Genomic DNA, 15,565 nt, shown 5'->3' with positions numbered 1-15,565 from the left:
CTGGCCGCCTAGTTGTTTTCTTTCTCCAATAAAATAAAAAATAGCACAATAGACACAATAAATATAAAAAAATAATAATAATAGCATCAACACACGTAGATGGCTTAATCTCAATATATTTCTCTTGTTTATATTATGGCCATATACCCACCAATATTTCTTTATGTAAATAAGCTTTTCATGTGTATTTTTCTGTCTATATAATAATAATATTTAATTTGTACAGCGCATTTCCCACACTCAGTGCACATGTGAAGCTTGTTGGTACTTGCAAATCATTTGACCCCTGCAGTTTGAGATTATTTATTCCCTTTTATTTATGAAAAGAAGCTGATACTGGCCTTTATTATTTATGATTTATTTCTGATATTTTAGCTTAATTACATGTATTTATATTATGGTGTTTCTATTTCAAGAAAAACAAAATACATTTTACAGTGGCCTATGTATTGCCTACCTAAAACATCCATTAATACATTTGAAGTCCTTCAAAATAGAAACTACATATCCTAAACTAGATATAGGCTCCTGTTGGTGGGGTAGGCTAAATAATTCAAACTGAATAGGCCTAATTAAAAGAATAGTGATAAAGGAAACAAAAAATGCTAGACAGAGCATGCCCAGAGCTTGTGGCTGAGCAGTACCAGAGCGAAATTGGAGCGGTAGAGAAGGCCGACACGCTTTTTTTTATATCTGCTCGAATTACACTCTGCTCCTCACTCCACACTCGCCCACTAAAGCCTTGTTCACACTGCAGGCCTTAATGCTCAATTCAGTTTTGGAATACTGACTGTCCAAACAACAAGATATAAGTGACCAAATTGGATTTGTGTGTGTTCAGACAGCAGTAATTTGCTGACATGGCTACGCTACTTGACATAGCAACGGCGGGGGTGTGCGCAGTGTTGTAAACTGATTAGTGGTGATGCTTCCTATCACTCAGAAGTTATATAGCAAGCTGAGGTGATAACAATGCCTGTCATGGACATTTCCCAGTTGCTTTGAATGTTCAAAATCATAGTGTAAGAACACTTTTAAAGCCCCAAACTTTCAAAACAAGTCATTTTTAGCTAGCCATGGCAGTCAACTAGCTAGCTAGGTAGCTGTTTAGCTTTCTAGCACATTCACTAATTTGTTTGTAAACGATTAACAAGGCACATGTTCTTCTCAAAACTGTCAACAGAGTAGCTAGCAAGCAGCAACAAGATATACCAAATAACAGTCTAAACACTTTGAGGACAAATAAATCAGATTTGACAGTTCAGACACAAGTTGCATGGCTAGGAATCAGATTTGTATCTGATTTAAAACCACCTACGAAGTTGGTTTGAAATGTGGCTTGTATATATCTTATTCCATGTCCTTTTGGCTGATTTCTAATCGATATGCAAAAATATCTGGTTTGAGTCACTTCAAACTGCCAATGTGAACAAGGTTTTACATGCTCTGTCATTCAAAAGCATCACTGCTTTAGGCTATCATCGAACTATCAATGAATAATCATAATAATGGATGGAATCAGTGAATGAATGCCTGCAGCAACCATTACACCGTCTGACAAGCTGCATAACAAATTAGGCTTAATTAGACAAAACGACTTAGTATCTTTTTTTCCTTTTTTAAAGTTTACTTTGTCATTCAAATGAGATACTAAGTCCTTCAAATGAGATGCTAAGTCATTCAAATTAGATAATACCAAGAGTCTTAAGTATTTGAGATTTTTTGGTCTTGGGCTTCAGGGCTTCCAAAACTTGCTTACATAGGCTTTGGTCAAGATAACTGCTGACAAACACTTCTTGTATCCATGTATCCAGGACTGAGTACGCCCCCATTCTCATCGACGCGGCTGCAGTGGAGCAGGTTGAGAGCTTCAAGTTCCTTGGTGTCCACATCACCAACAAACGATCATGGTCCAAACACACCAAGACAGTCACGAAGAGGGTACGGCAAAGCCTATTCCCACCTCAGGAAACTAAAAAGATTTGGCATGGGTCCTCAGATCCTCAAAAGGTTCTACTGCTGCAACATCGAGAGCATCCTGACTGGTTGCATCACTGCCTGGTATGGAAACTGCTCAACCTCCGACCACAAGGCACTACAGAGGGTAGTGCATACAGCCCAGTACATCACTGGGGCTAAGCTGCCTGCCATCCAGGACCTCTATACCAGGCGGTGTCAGAGGAAGGCCCTAAAAATTGTCAAAGACTCCAGCCACCCCAGTCAGAGAATGTTCTCTCGGCTACCGCATGGTAAGTGTTACCGGAGCGCCAAGTCTAGGACCAAAAGGCTTCTCAACAGCTTTTACCCCCAAGCCATAAGGCTCCAGAACAGTTAATCAAATGGCTACCCGGACTATGCATTGTGTCCCGCCCCCCCCAACCCCTCCACTCGGGGCACGTGAAAAATAAACGTTGATTTGATTTTGTCAGGTTCTAATTTTAAGAGTAAATGACTCCACGGACACTAGGAAAGCTTAACCAAGTTTAATTATTCCCAAAGGGTCGATACAGCTGCATTCAGACAAACAACATTTTACACAAGCACTGATATTTAACCCTTTCTTCGAGTCTCCTCCTCCACATCTGAACAGCCAATGCATCTCTGTTGCTAGACAGAACCTTAGTTATATCTGTTCTTCCTCACTTCATCTAACCTGACCTCTACCCCAAAGTGCTCACTCCTCCACAACTCAAGGCTGTCATGGTTATTGATACCAGACTGTGTCTCTTCAACTCCCAGAGGATCCCTGATGGCTAACAATAACATATCCTGACAATGTAAACATTATACATTACCCTCTCTCCCTCAGTAACATTGTTAGGTTCTAAGATTTCCACCCGTCTCCCCTACACATTCCAAAGCCATCTGTCTCCTACAGATAACCATTAACTTCTGATGTTACAACCATTCTCTATCACCCCTCAGATACTATAGTATTACTTCTGATCTATTATGTCTCTAGTATAGCAATGTTCAAAGTTTCAACCAGAATCCATCAATTTGATTTGAAGTGCCGTGCTTGTTGAATGTCCTTCCCTATAAGCTTGCTGAAAGTCTGTCCTCAATTTGTTAACAGTAGAATAGCATTGTATCTGGTCAAACACACATTTTTTACAAAAGTTTACTAAGGGTTGATAAAAGGCTGATTTGTCAGCTATTTGAGCCAGTAAAGGGGGCTTTACTATTCTTGGGTAACGGAATTACTTTTGCTTTCCTCCAGGCATGTGGGCACACACTTTGCTTAGATTGAAGATTTGGCAAATAGGAGTGACAATATTGTTCGCTATTATCCTCAGTAATTTGGACCTGGGGACTGTGTACAGACCCCTGGTGGCATGTCTGGTGGGGTAAGTGTGTGTCAGCGCTGTGTGTAAGTTGACAATGCAAATGATTTGGAATTTCCAACACATTAATGTTTCTTATAAAAACAAAAAGCGATGCAGTCAGTCTTTCTCCAACTCTTAGCCAAGAGAGACTGGCAGGCATATTATTGATATTATTATTAGCCCTCTGATTACAATGAAGAGCAAAACGTGTCACTTTGTTCTGGGCCAGCTGCCGCTTAACTAGGTCCTTCTTTGCAGCACTTGACCATATGACTGTGTCAATAATTACAATAATCAAGATAAGATAAAACTAGAGCCTGCAGGACTTGCTTTGTGGAGTAAGGTTGAATATTTTCCCAGTATTTTACAAATGTTCCATCCTGAGAATAAATCACTTTCTACCAGGTAACCCGGTATTTCCCGCCAAAACAGGAAGTGTCATTCAAAAGCATTTTAAAGTATATAAATATTTCTGGATTTGATTAGAGCTTTGATCAGCATGAAAATTCAAACCTGATGCTACCTGAGCCTGATGAGCCATATGTTAAATACATTTTATGAGCCCTACATTAACGACATTTAATGATCCCAAGCCTAAAAAAGCCCAAATGATTGTGCCATTATCCACATATATGATATAGGTTACTGCACATTAATCACGACCAAAAAACATAAAATCCCATAGATGTAGTTAGCTATATGCTCTCTTGGGTAAATAAATGAAACTAGCTCCATTAGGCTAATATTTTTCAGTGTGAACTGTATTACTGTATTGTATTATACAGTATTATATGGACTGGAATTACGCACATCGTTCAAACCATGATGAAGGAGAAGAGAACATACAATTCTGGTGCAGCACATGCGGTTTACAAGGCTAGCATATTTACATATTTGAAATATAATAGGGCCTATTTGTATAATTAGTAGGCTGACGCATATATACCTTTCATAATATTTGCTTAATTCCTTCCTCGCTTTTAACAGTTAAATGAAATATGTTTTCTTGTCCTTATCTTCATAATTCTAATGACATCCTTGAACAATATAGGACCAGAATTAGATGCAGAAGGCTTTCACTTCTCTTCATGAAAATTTATTGAATTGTTATAGGTCTGAATAAATGATAAGGGATTTATATGTTTAAATGTAATGATTAAATAATTCTACCCTGAATCTTAACTATTAGTGATTAATAGTTTATGTAGCATGTATAATGAATAATTAAAGTACTAAATGTAAGTCCCATAAGGTTTAGTAGAGACTGTGAGGAAGAGAAATGTATGTGTGTATGTGTGTGCCTACGAGAATACCGAGAACAATTAAGACTGTGTTTTGCTCGACCTGGCTAGAACTCTGAGAAACTTATGATAGGACAGGGAGTACTTCTCAAGGCTCCTCTAATCTCGGGGGAATGGAACGGACAGCGCTGGGTAGTGATAAACAGTGGGGAGAACTCTGGGGAGGGATACAACTCACCTACTGTTCATGTGTATGTATGTGCGTAGGATATCTACTGTTTGTGTGGATGTATGTGCGTAAGTAGGGAATTAACTATAAAATGAATGTCTCTGTATTATGGACTTCAGAACGTTCTCGTGAATAAACTGTACGAACCTTTTGCAGAAGCTGAGTCTTTGCCTAATTATTATTAACCCAGTGTCTTACAAACCTTGGGGATTAGTCAAAGCTTATTGATTGTTAGTTATTATCGTTGGGATTGAAAAATTATTCTGACAATAAATAACTGCTATAGCCTACCTCCATTGCATGTTCGTTCTTCTTTCAAACTACCCATGAGTTCTATTGCCTGCTGTATTTAACATTCAATAAAAAAGGGCATCCCTCTTCGAATAGTGCTCTTCAAGTAATACAACAAAATAATGTCCAGCAAGCTATTCTAATCTAGCATTTCCTGCATGGGACTCCAAGAGCTAAGGAGCATTTTTTAAGGAGAGGCCAGCGGAGCACAGGTGCTTGCGTATTGCACTAGAGACAGAGGATATAAGTTAGAAGCTTATTATGCATAACCCATCATTAATTAGCTAAATATAAGGCTAATAATGCATTGAATGTATTACCTGAAAGAGGTCGGCTAGGACATCTATATATAGGACTATATATAAAAAAATTCACCATGATGAGATAATAGGTCTATATGCATTCTAAACTGCACTCCATACTGAGATGGGCTGTCTGTCACCACCCTGAGTGTTGATTCATCATGCAGAGGCCGTAGAGAAGCCAGATTTAGACATAATTTAATAGTTCCATTTCACACCATGCTATTCATAGAAATAATTTATTTATAATTTACATGTTTCTCACAGGTATTTATCCCGGGGAAAGGCAGTTGATTTTGGGGGTAAATCCCGGTAAATCTTGGTAACTCGGTTACCGCCATTCAACCCTATTGTGGAGTGTGGTATCAAAAAAGCAGAGCGTATCTTTATCACGGACAGACCTCTCCCCATCTTTACAAACATTGAATCAATATGTTTTTTCACCATGACAGTTTACAATTTAAGGTAACACCAAGTCATTTAGTCTCCTCAACTTGCTCAAAAACCACACCATTCATTACCAGATTCAGCTGAGGTCTAGAATTGAGGTCTAGATTGATTTGTATCAAATACAAGGCACTTAGTTTTAGAGATGTTCAGGAACAGTTTATTACTGGCCAGCCATTCTACAACTGACTGCAACTCTTTGTTTAGGGTTGTAGTGACTTCACTGGCTGTGGTTGCAGATGCATATAGGGTTGATTCATCAGCATATATGGACACACAGGCTTTGTTAAATGCCAATGACAGGTCATTGGTAAAAATGGAAAAGAGTAGATGCCCAAGAGAGCTTCCCTGCAATACACCACACTTAACATGTTAAACATTAGCGAGGCTTCCATTAAAGAAAATCCTTTGTGTTCTATTAGAGAGATACTTTTGGTCATGTAGTGTATGTGGACACCTGCTCGTTGAACATCTTATTCTCAAATCATTAATATAGAGTTGGTCCACCTTCTCTGCAACAACAGCCTCCACTCTTCTGGGAAGGCTTTCCACTAGATGTTGGAACATTGCTGCAGGGACTTGCTTCCATTCAGCCACGAGCATTAGTGAGGTCCGGGCACTGATGTTGGGCGATTAGGCCTGGCTTTTAGTCAGCGTTCCGATTCATCCCAAAGGTGTTCGATGTGGTTGAGGTCAGGGCTCTGTGCAAGCCAGTCAAGTTCTTCCACACCGATGGACTTAATTTTGTGCACAGGGGCATTGTCATGCTGAAACAGGAAAGGGCCTTCCCCAAACTGTTGCCACAAAGTTGGAAGCACAGAATTGTCTAGAATGTTATTGTATGCTGTAGTATTAAGATTTCCCTTCACTGGAACTAAGGGGCCTAGCCCAAACCATGAAAAACAGCCCCATACCATTATTCCTCCTCCACCAAACTTTACAGTTGACACTATGCATTGGGGCAGGTAGCGTTCTCCTGGCATCCGCCAAACCCAGATTCATCACTCCAGAGAACGCATTTCCACTGCTCTAGAGTCCAATGGCGGCAAGCTTTACACCACTCCAGCTGACATTTGGCATTGCGCATGGTGATCTTAGGCTTGTGTGCGGCTGGAAACCTATTTCATGAAGCTCCTGACGAACAGTTCTTGTGCTGACGTTGCTTCCAGAGGCAGTTTTGAACTCGGTAGTGAGTGTTGCAACCGGGGTCATACGATTTTTCCACACTACGCACTTCAGCACTCGGCGGTCTCGTTCTGTGAGCCTGTGTGGCCTACCACTTCGCGGCTGAGACGTTGTTGCTCCTGGACATTTCCACTTCACAATAACAGCACTTGCAGTTGACCGGGGCAGCTCTAGTAAGGCAGAAATCTGATGAACTGACTTGTTGGAAAGGTGGCATCCTACGACAGTGCCACGTTGAAAGTCACTGAGCTCTTCAGTAAGGCCATTCTACTGACAATGTTTGTCTACGGAGATTGCATGGCTGTGTGCTCGATTTTGTACACCTGTCAGCAACGAGTGTGGCTGAAATTGCCAAATCCAAAAATGTGAAAGGGTGTCCACATACTTTTGTATATATAGCGTAGCTCTGAAACTGCTATATGGCAGAGGTTGAAGAGACATAACACATATGTTTTTTCAACAACATGTTATGGTCAATAATATCAAAGGCTGCACTGAAATCTAACAGTACAGCTCTCATAATCTTCTTATTATATTTTCTTTCAACCAATCATCAGTCATTTGTGTCAGTGCAATACATGTTGAGTGCCCTTATCTACAGTTGAAGTCGGAAGTTTACATACACTTAGGTTAACAAACTATAGTTTTGGCAAGTCAGTTAGGACATCTACTTTGTGCATGACACCAAGTCATTTTTCCAACAATTGTTAACAGACAGATTATTTCACTTATAATTCACTGTATCACAATTCCAGTGGTTTCAGAAGTTTACATACACTAAGTTGACTGTGCCTTTGAACAGCTTGGAAAATGTCAGAAAAAAAGATGTCATGGCTTTAGAAGCTTCTGATAGGCTCATTGACATCATTTGAGTCAATTGGAGGTGTAACTGTGGATGTATTTCAAGGTCTACCTTCAAACTCAGTGCCTCTTTGCTTGACATAATGGAAAAATCTAAAGAAATCAGCCAAGACCTCAGAAAGTAAATTGTAGACCTCCACAAGTCTGGTTCATCAATTTCCAAACACCTGACAGTACCACGTTCATCTGTACAAACAATAGTACGCAAGTATAAACACCATGGGACCACGCAGCCGTCATAACGCTCAGGAAGGAGACACGTTATGTCTCCTAGAGATGAATGTACTTTGGTGCGAAAAGTGCAAATCAATCCCAGAACAACAGCAAATGACCTTGTGAAGATGCTGGAGGAAACAGGTACAAAATTATCTATATCCACAGTAAAACGAGTCCTATATAGTCATAACCTGAAAGGCCGCTCAGCAAGGAAGAAGCCAGTGATCCAAAACCGCCGTAAAAAAGCCAGACTACGGTTTGCAACTGCACATGGGGACAAAGATCGTACTTTTTGGAGAAATGTCCTCTGGTCTGATGAAACAAAAATAGAACTGTTTGGCCGTAATGACCATTGTTATGTTTGGAGGAAAAAGGGGTTAAAAATATTAAAGCTTGGTCGAACTTTCAAAGTTGTGGCAAAATGGCTTAAGGACAACAAAGTTAAGGTATTGGAGTGGCCATCACAAAGCCCTGACCTCAATCCCATAGAACATTTGTGGGCAGAACTGAAAAAGCATATGAGAGCAAGGAGGCCTACAAACCTGACTCAGGTACACCAGTTCTGTCAGGCGGAATGGGCCAAAATTCACCCAACTTATTGTGGGAAGCTTGTGGATGGCTACCCGAAACGTTTGACCCAAGTTAAACAATTTAAAGGCATTGCTACCAAATACTAATTGAGTGTATGTAAACTTCTGACCCACTGGGAATGTGATGAAAGAAATAAAAGTTGAAATAAATCATTCTCTCTACTATTATTCTGACATTTCACATTCTTAAAATAAAGTGGAGATCCTAACTGACCTAAGACAGGGAATTGTTACTAGGATTAAATGTCAGGAATTGTGAAAAACTGAGTTTAAATGTATTTGGCTAAGGTGTATGTAAACTTCCGACTTCAACTGTATTTTGGCTAAAGACTGTGCAGCCAAGTACTAGGTCTGGGGTGAGAATAATTTTGTACATTTTGTCAATGCCATTTGTCTTTATTTTCTAAATGAAATTGGTAAAATAAATTTGCAAAAATACAATTGGTTCTGCAATGTTGAAAATCCAATCACAAGGAGTGGAGACAACGTTTTTTCCAAATTAAACTTATTTGAGAAGAAACAGAATTATTTAAGAAAAGTGCAAGGGGTGCCAATATATTTGTCCGCAACTACATGGGGAATGTTCCACAGGTCAATAATCAAGAAAGAGAGGAGGCAAGAATATTTACTTTAGGCCTCAAAAACAATATTTGTCAATACAAAAAAGATATAGTTATTTAGAGACAATAACCAAGCATTATCACATTGAATAACAGCGTTCTAAGTGGTTTCTAAATTATATATGTTTTTGCTGTTACAACTGACTCCATGTTACTTTTATCCCCGGCCTCCCCTACCTCACCATGCCCTTGACTAAATATACACTTTCAAGCGAATGGAACCTGCCCAACGCCACTGAACCTGAGATTTGTAAATCTCCTGCTACAAACCCCCATAATGACTGGTTGTTACCTGCTCGTTATTAGAGGTCTGTGTGCCAAACGTTATATATGTATATTTCCAAAGGGGTAGTTAAAGGGGTAATAAGTGAGTAAGGTCCGGGTTCGCTAACCTTGGCTTTGCAGTGGTATGTTAATGCATGTTTTTGGCATCCACTGGAATTTTCTCACCTCAATAAAAAGCCTGCAGTCAAAAAAGAGGGCACCCCATTATTCTAGGCACTTCCTTTTTCTCACACCACAATTCCTGAGGAATTGTTAATGTCTTAAAAGATGATGGCTGTTTTCACCTGTAGACTCAACAATCTTTTTGTCATTTTTATGATAGTTTCTTAGTAAGCCTAATAGTTGCTATTCTGTTTATTATATTGTAGCACTGCTCAAGGCATTGGCACATAGGCCTATCCATATCTGTGATATGCATATAATATATGCATTGACGTTTAGTTACTTTTGGATCGTGTCTCTGAATAAAGATATGTGTGCACATGCAGAAATTAGTATCGATTATTGAATATACCATACATTTACTTCAGAGTCCACTGACGCCTCTGGCACTATAGAATTCAGATGGCAGCCACTCAACATTCATCTGTAGTGCTCTGTGGAGTGGAGTGCCGTTAGTAAGGCAATGAGTTACAGTGAGGGAAAAAAGTATTTGATCCCCTGATCCCCTCATTAAAATGCAAATCAATTTATAACATTTTTGACATGTGTTTTTCTGGATTTTTATGTTGTTTTTCTGTCTCTCACTGTTCAAATAAACCTACCATTAAAATTATAGACTGATCATTTCTTTGTCAGTGGGCAAACGTACAAAATCAGCAGGGGATCAAATACTTTTTTCCCTCACTGTATATCAACTTCTCAGGCCACATCTCCCTTCAGATCTGGGCCCATCTCTCTCTCTTGATGTCTGCTGGCACTGACGAATGCTGTCTGTCACAGGCAATGGTGTCATTTCTTGAACCAGACCAGAGATGTGTTGTTGAAGGGGAGGAGGATCCCCCTCCCTTTTTGACTCAGGCAGGCCTCTAGTCTACTGTGTCACTTTTTCCTCCCTAGTGAACGGAGAGAGTGAGCAACATTGCATATGAGACATACATTTTAATTTATTTTTATTTCACCTTTATTTAACCAGGTAGGCAAGTTGAGAACAAGTTCTCATTTACAATTGCGACCTGGCCAAGATAAAGCAAAGCAGTTCGACACATACAACAACACAGAGTTACACATGGAGTAAAACAAACATACAGTCAATAATACAGTAAAAAAATAAGTCTATATACAATGTGAGCAAATGAGGTGAAATAAGGGAGGTAAAGGCAAAAAAAGGCCATGGTGGCGAAGTAAATACAATATAGCAAGTAAAACACTGGAATGGTAGATTTGCAGTAGAAGAAAGTGCAAAGTAGAAATAGAAATAATGGGGTGCAAAGGAGCAAAATAAATAAATAAATACAGTAGAGGAAGAGGTAGTTGTTTGGGCAAATTTATAGATGGGCTATGTACAGGTGCAGTAATCTGTGAGCTGCTCTGACAGCTGGTGCTTAAAGCTAGTGAGGGAGATAAGTGTTTCCAGTTTTAGAGATTTTTGTAGTTCGTTCCAGTCATTGGCAGCAGAGAACTGGAAGGAGAGGCGGCCGAAGGAGGAATTGGCTTTGGGGGTGACCAGAGAGATATACCTGCTGGAGCGCATGCTACAGGTGGGTGCTGCTATGGTGACCAGTGAGCTGAGATAAGGGGGGACTTTACCTAGCAGGGTCTTGTAGATGACCTGGAGCCAGTGGGATTGGCGACGAGTATGAAGCGAGGGCCAAACCAACGAGAGCTTACAGGTCGCAGTGGTGGGTAGTATATGTGGCTTTGGTGACAAAACGGATGGCACTGTGATAGACTGCATCCAATTTATTGAGTAGGGTATTGGAGGCTATTTTGTAAATGACATCGCCGAAGTCGAGGATTGGTAGGATGGTCTGTTTTACAAGGGTATGTTTGACAGCATGAGTGAAGGATGCTTTGATGCGAAATAGGAAGCCAATTCTAGATTTAACTTTGGATTGGAGATGTTTGATGTGAGTGTGGAAGGAGAGTTTACAGTCTATCCAGACACCTAGGTATTTGTAGTTGTCCACATATTCTAAGTCAGAACCGTCCAGAGTAGTGATGCTGGACGGGTGGGCAGGTGCAGGCAGTGATCGGTTGAAGAGCATGCATTTAGTTTTACTTGTATTTAAGAGCAGCTGGAGGCCACGGAACGAGAGTTGTATGGCATTGAAGCTCATCTGGAGGGTAGTTAACCTCTATGGGCTAGGTGGGACGCAAGCGTCCCACCCGTGGTGTACTCCATCAACAGCAGGTGCATTTCAAGAGCGGCAAATTTGAATCCAAATAAATGTCAAAATTCAAATTTTTCAAACATACAACTATTTTACACCCTTTGAAAGATAAACATCTCCTTAATCTAACCACGTTTTACGATTTCAAAAAGGTTTTACGGCGAAAGCATAAATTTAGAGTATGTTAGGACAGTACATTTACAAGAGTTGTGTGTAATGTTTTGTCAATTCAAAGACAGGGTCACCAAAACCATAAAACCAGCTAAAATGATGCACTAACCTTTTACAATCTCCATCAGATGACACTCCTAGGACATTATGTTAGACAATGCATGCATTTTTAGTTCTATCAAGTTCATATTTATATCCAAAAACAGCGTTTTACTATGGCATTGATGTTGAGGAAATCGTTTCCCTCCAATAACCGGCAGTCAAGTCAGTACCACAAATTAAATAATTAAAATTAGAAAACATTGGTAAAATATTATATTGTCATTTAAAGAATTATAGATTTACATCTCTTGAACGCAATCAACTTGCCAGATTTAAAAATAACCTTACTGGGAAATCACACTTTGCAATAATCTGAGCACTGCGCCCAGAAAAATACGCGTTCAAACATGTCAAACGTTGTATAGCATAAATCATTAGGGCCTTTTTTAACCAGAACATGAATAATATTCAAGGTGGACGAATGCATTCTCTTTTATAACGTATTGGAACGAGGGTACCCAACATGAACTCGCGCGCCAGGTGTCTAATGGGCCATCATCGTTCCATGGCTCTTGTTCGGTCAGATCTCCCTCCAGAAGACTCAAAACACTTTGTAAAGGCTGGTGACATCTAGTGGAAGCAATAGGAAGTGCCAAAATATTCCTCAGCCCCTGTGTTTTTCAATGGCATAGGTTTAAAGGTAATACAACACATCAGGTATCCACTTCCTGTCAGAAAATGTCTCAGGGTTTTGCCTGCCAAATTAGTTCTGTTATACTCACAGACACCATTCAAACAGTTTTAGAAACTTTAGAGTGTTCTCTATCCATATATAATAAGTATATGCATATTCTAGTTACTGGGTAGGATTAGTAACCAGATTAAATCGGGTACATTTTTTTATCCAGCCGTGCAAATACTGCCCCCTAGCCCTAACAGGTTAACACAGTGTCCAAAGAAGGGCCAGAAGTATACAGAATGGTGTCGTCGGCGTAGAGGTGGATCAGAGAATCACCAGCAGCAAGAGCGACATCATTGACGTATACAGAGAAAAGAGTCGGCCCAAGAATTGAACCCTGTGGCACCCCCATAGAGACTGCCAGAGGACCGGACAACAGGCCCTCCGATTTGACATACTGAACTCTATCAGAGAAGTAGTTGGTGAACCAGGCGAGGCAATCATTTGAGAAACCAAGGCTGTTGAGTCTGCCGATGAGGATGTGGTGATTGACGGAGTCGAAAGCCTTGGCCAGGTCAATGAATACGGCTGCACAGTATTGTTTCTTATCGATGGCGGTTAAGATATTGTTTAGGACCTCGAGCGTGGCTGAGGTGCACCCATGTCCAGCTCTGAAACCAGATTGCATAGCGGTGAAGGTGCGGTGGGATTCGAAATGGTCGGTAATCTGTTTGTTGACTTGGCTTTCGAAGACTTTAGAGAGGCAGGGTAGGATAGATATAGGTCTGTAGCAGTTTGGGTCAAGAGTGTCCCCCCTTTGAAGAGGGGGATGACCGCATCTGCTTTCCAATCTTTGGGAATCTCAGACGACACGAAAGAGAAGTTGAACAGGCTAGTAATAGGGGTTGCAACAATTTCGGCAGATAATTTTAGAAAGAAAGGGTCCAGATTGTCTAGTCCGGCTGATTTGTAGGGGTCCAGATTTTGCAGCTCTTTCAGAACATCAGCTGACTGGATTTGGGAGAAGGCAGTGCTGTGCAGTGCTGTTGACCGGGGTAGGGGTAGCCAGGTGGAAAGCATGGCCAGCCGTAGAAAAATGCTTATTGAAATTCTCAGTATTCTCAGTAAATTCTCAGTACATACAGTATACACACTCAGAAAGATCAGTTCAATATCCTGTAGTATTGTCAAGTTTAGTGTTAAGGTGGAGTTGTGTGTGCAGTAGTTGAGCACCAATGTGCGTGTTGAGAGAACCTACCAAACTTGAGGGATACTTGTCTCCCAAAACAGAGCTCAGGGCCCCATACCATACATACAGTGTGAGTACATCAAAGGTCCCTCCAAATATGTTCTAAACAACACGTGAAAACATGGAAGGTTACTGATGTGCAACATTGTGAATAATTCTGTCTGAAATTACTGGCAATTACGCATGTTCGGCTGCTGTAATCTCTTTCAGATAGCGCACCGGCCATAAAATCTGAAATGTTGAGTGGAAATAAAGATGGTGGCTTCTTCAGCACACAACAACACTGAAAGTGTCGTACTCAGGATGTTTGTTAAAATCTTGACTATTAATCATAGAGTTATTTTTAAGAATACTGTACTTGAATATCACTGCTGTGTTCAATGTTTTTTTTACTCCATGGTAACCAGATTTTTCTGGCATGGCAGAAAACAGTGCTGGAGTGCTCAATGATAAGTGTTATCTCATAAGTATTTGTGGTCACACTGTGTGTTTAAGAAAACCTTTAGGGTTAGGCAGGTAGCAGGTAGGCCTAATTAATTAGTCTTCTACATAAAAAATTGAATAATCTTCAAGACATCTTTCAATACTAAAGATGCCCAACAGTTTTGTCTACCTGCTTATTGTTGCATTGCGAGAGCAGAGTCCCCTGGTTGTGTGACTGGTGTCTTTATGATCGTTGGAACAGCATGTATACTCCCCTGTGTATTTATTTGGACAGTGAAGCTAAAACTTTCAATTTGGCTCTATACTCCAGAATTTTGGATTTGAGATCAAATATTTCGTATGAGAAGATACTGTATACAAAAGAAAATATATGAGTTTTGCTTGATATAAATGGCACAAACATTACTTACTCACTAGCTTAATGCACCATATAATAACACTAGTACTCTATTAAAGGTGTTTAAAGCTACAATTTTTTATTAATTAAAACATCATCCCCACCACAATTTCACTAAAAAGCTGAGGGAAGGGGCTGGTGAAATGCAACTACTCTCAAATTCATTGTTTACGCTATGGATGCAAGGACTGACCATCCATGATATCAAAATTATAGTTTTAACCATGTTTACATTTAATTTGTTTCCAAACATTGGAGTAAAACAAGCTTATATTATGGGTTCTGATGGAGTACAACAGTTGGACTAAGCTCATGAGGAATTTATACGTTATATTCCTCAAGAATCAATGGGTACATACCATTCATTTATAAGTCCATAAATGGATGAAACAACTAAGGATTGTTACTTTAACAGGCAGTGACCTTCAAACAGTAGAGCTATGTCGCCATTTGAACATGATCCATTAACCCGCTAAACCCCCCAAAAATGTACTCTGTCCACTGTTCCGCAAATGTCCTGCAAAATCATTCCCTTGCCCTGCATTTGGGTTTTTTAGATGTGGTCACCCTAATTCAACCGGTGGAAACATTGCTTCTGCAACATGTTAACATAATTTTTTCACATTTGAGGAGAATAACATTATTTCAACCCACATG

Source organism: Salmo salar, chromosome ssa13, assembly GCF_905237065.1.
Source record: "Salmo salar chromosome ssa13, Ssal_v3.1, whole genome shotgun sequence".
Taxonomy (NCBI): Eukaryota; Metazoa; Chordata; class Actinopteri; order Salmoniformes; family Salmonidae; genus Salmo; species Salmo salar.
Note: the sequence above shows the minus strand (reverse complement) of the source record.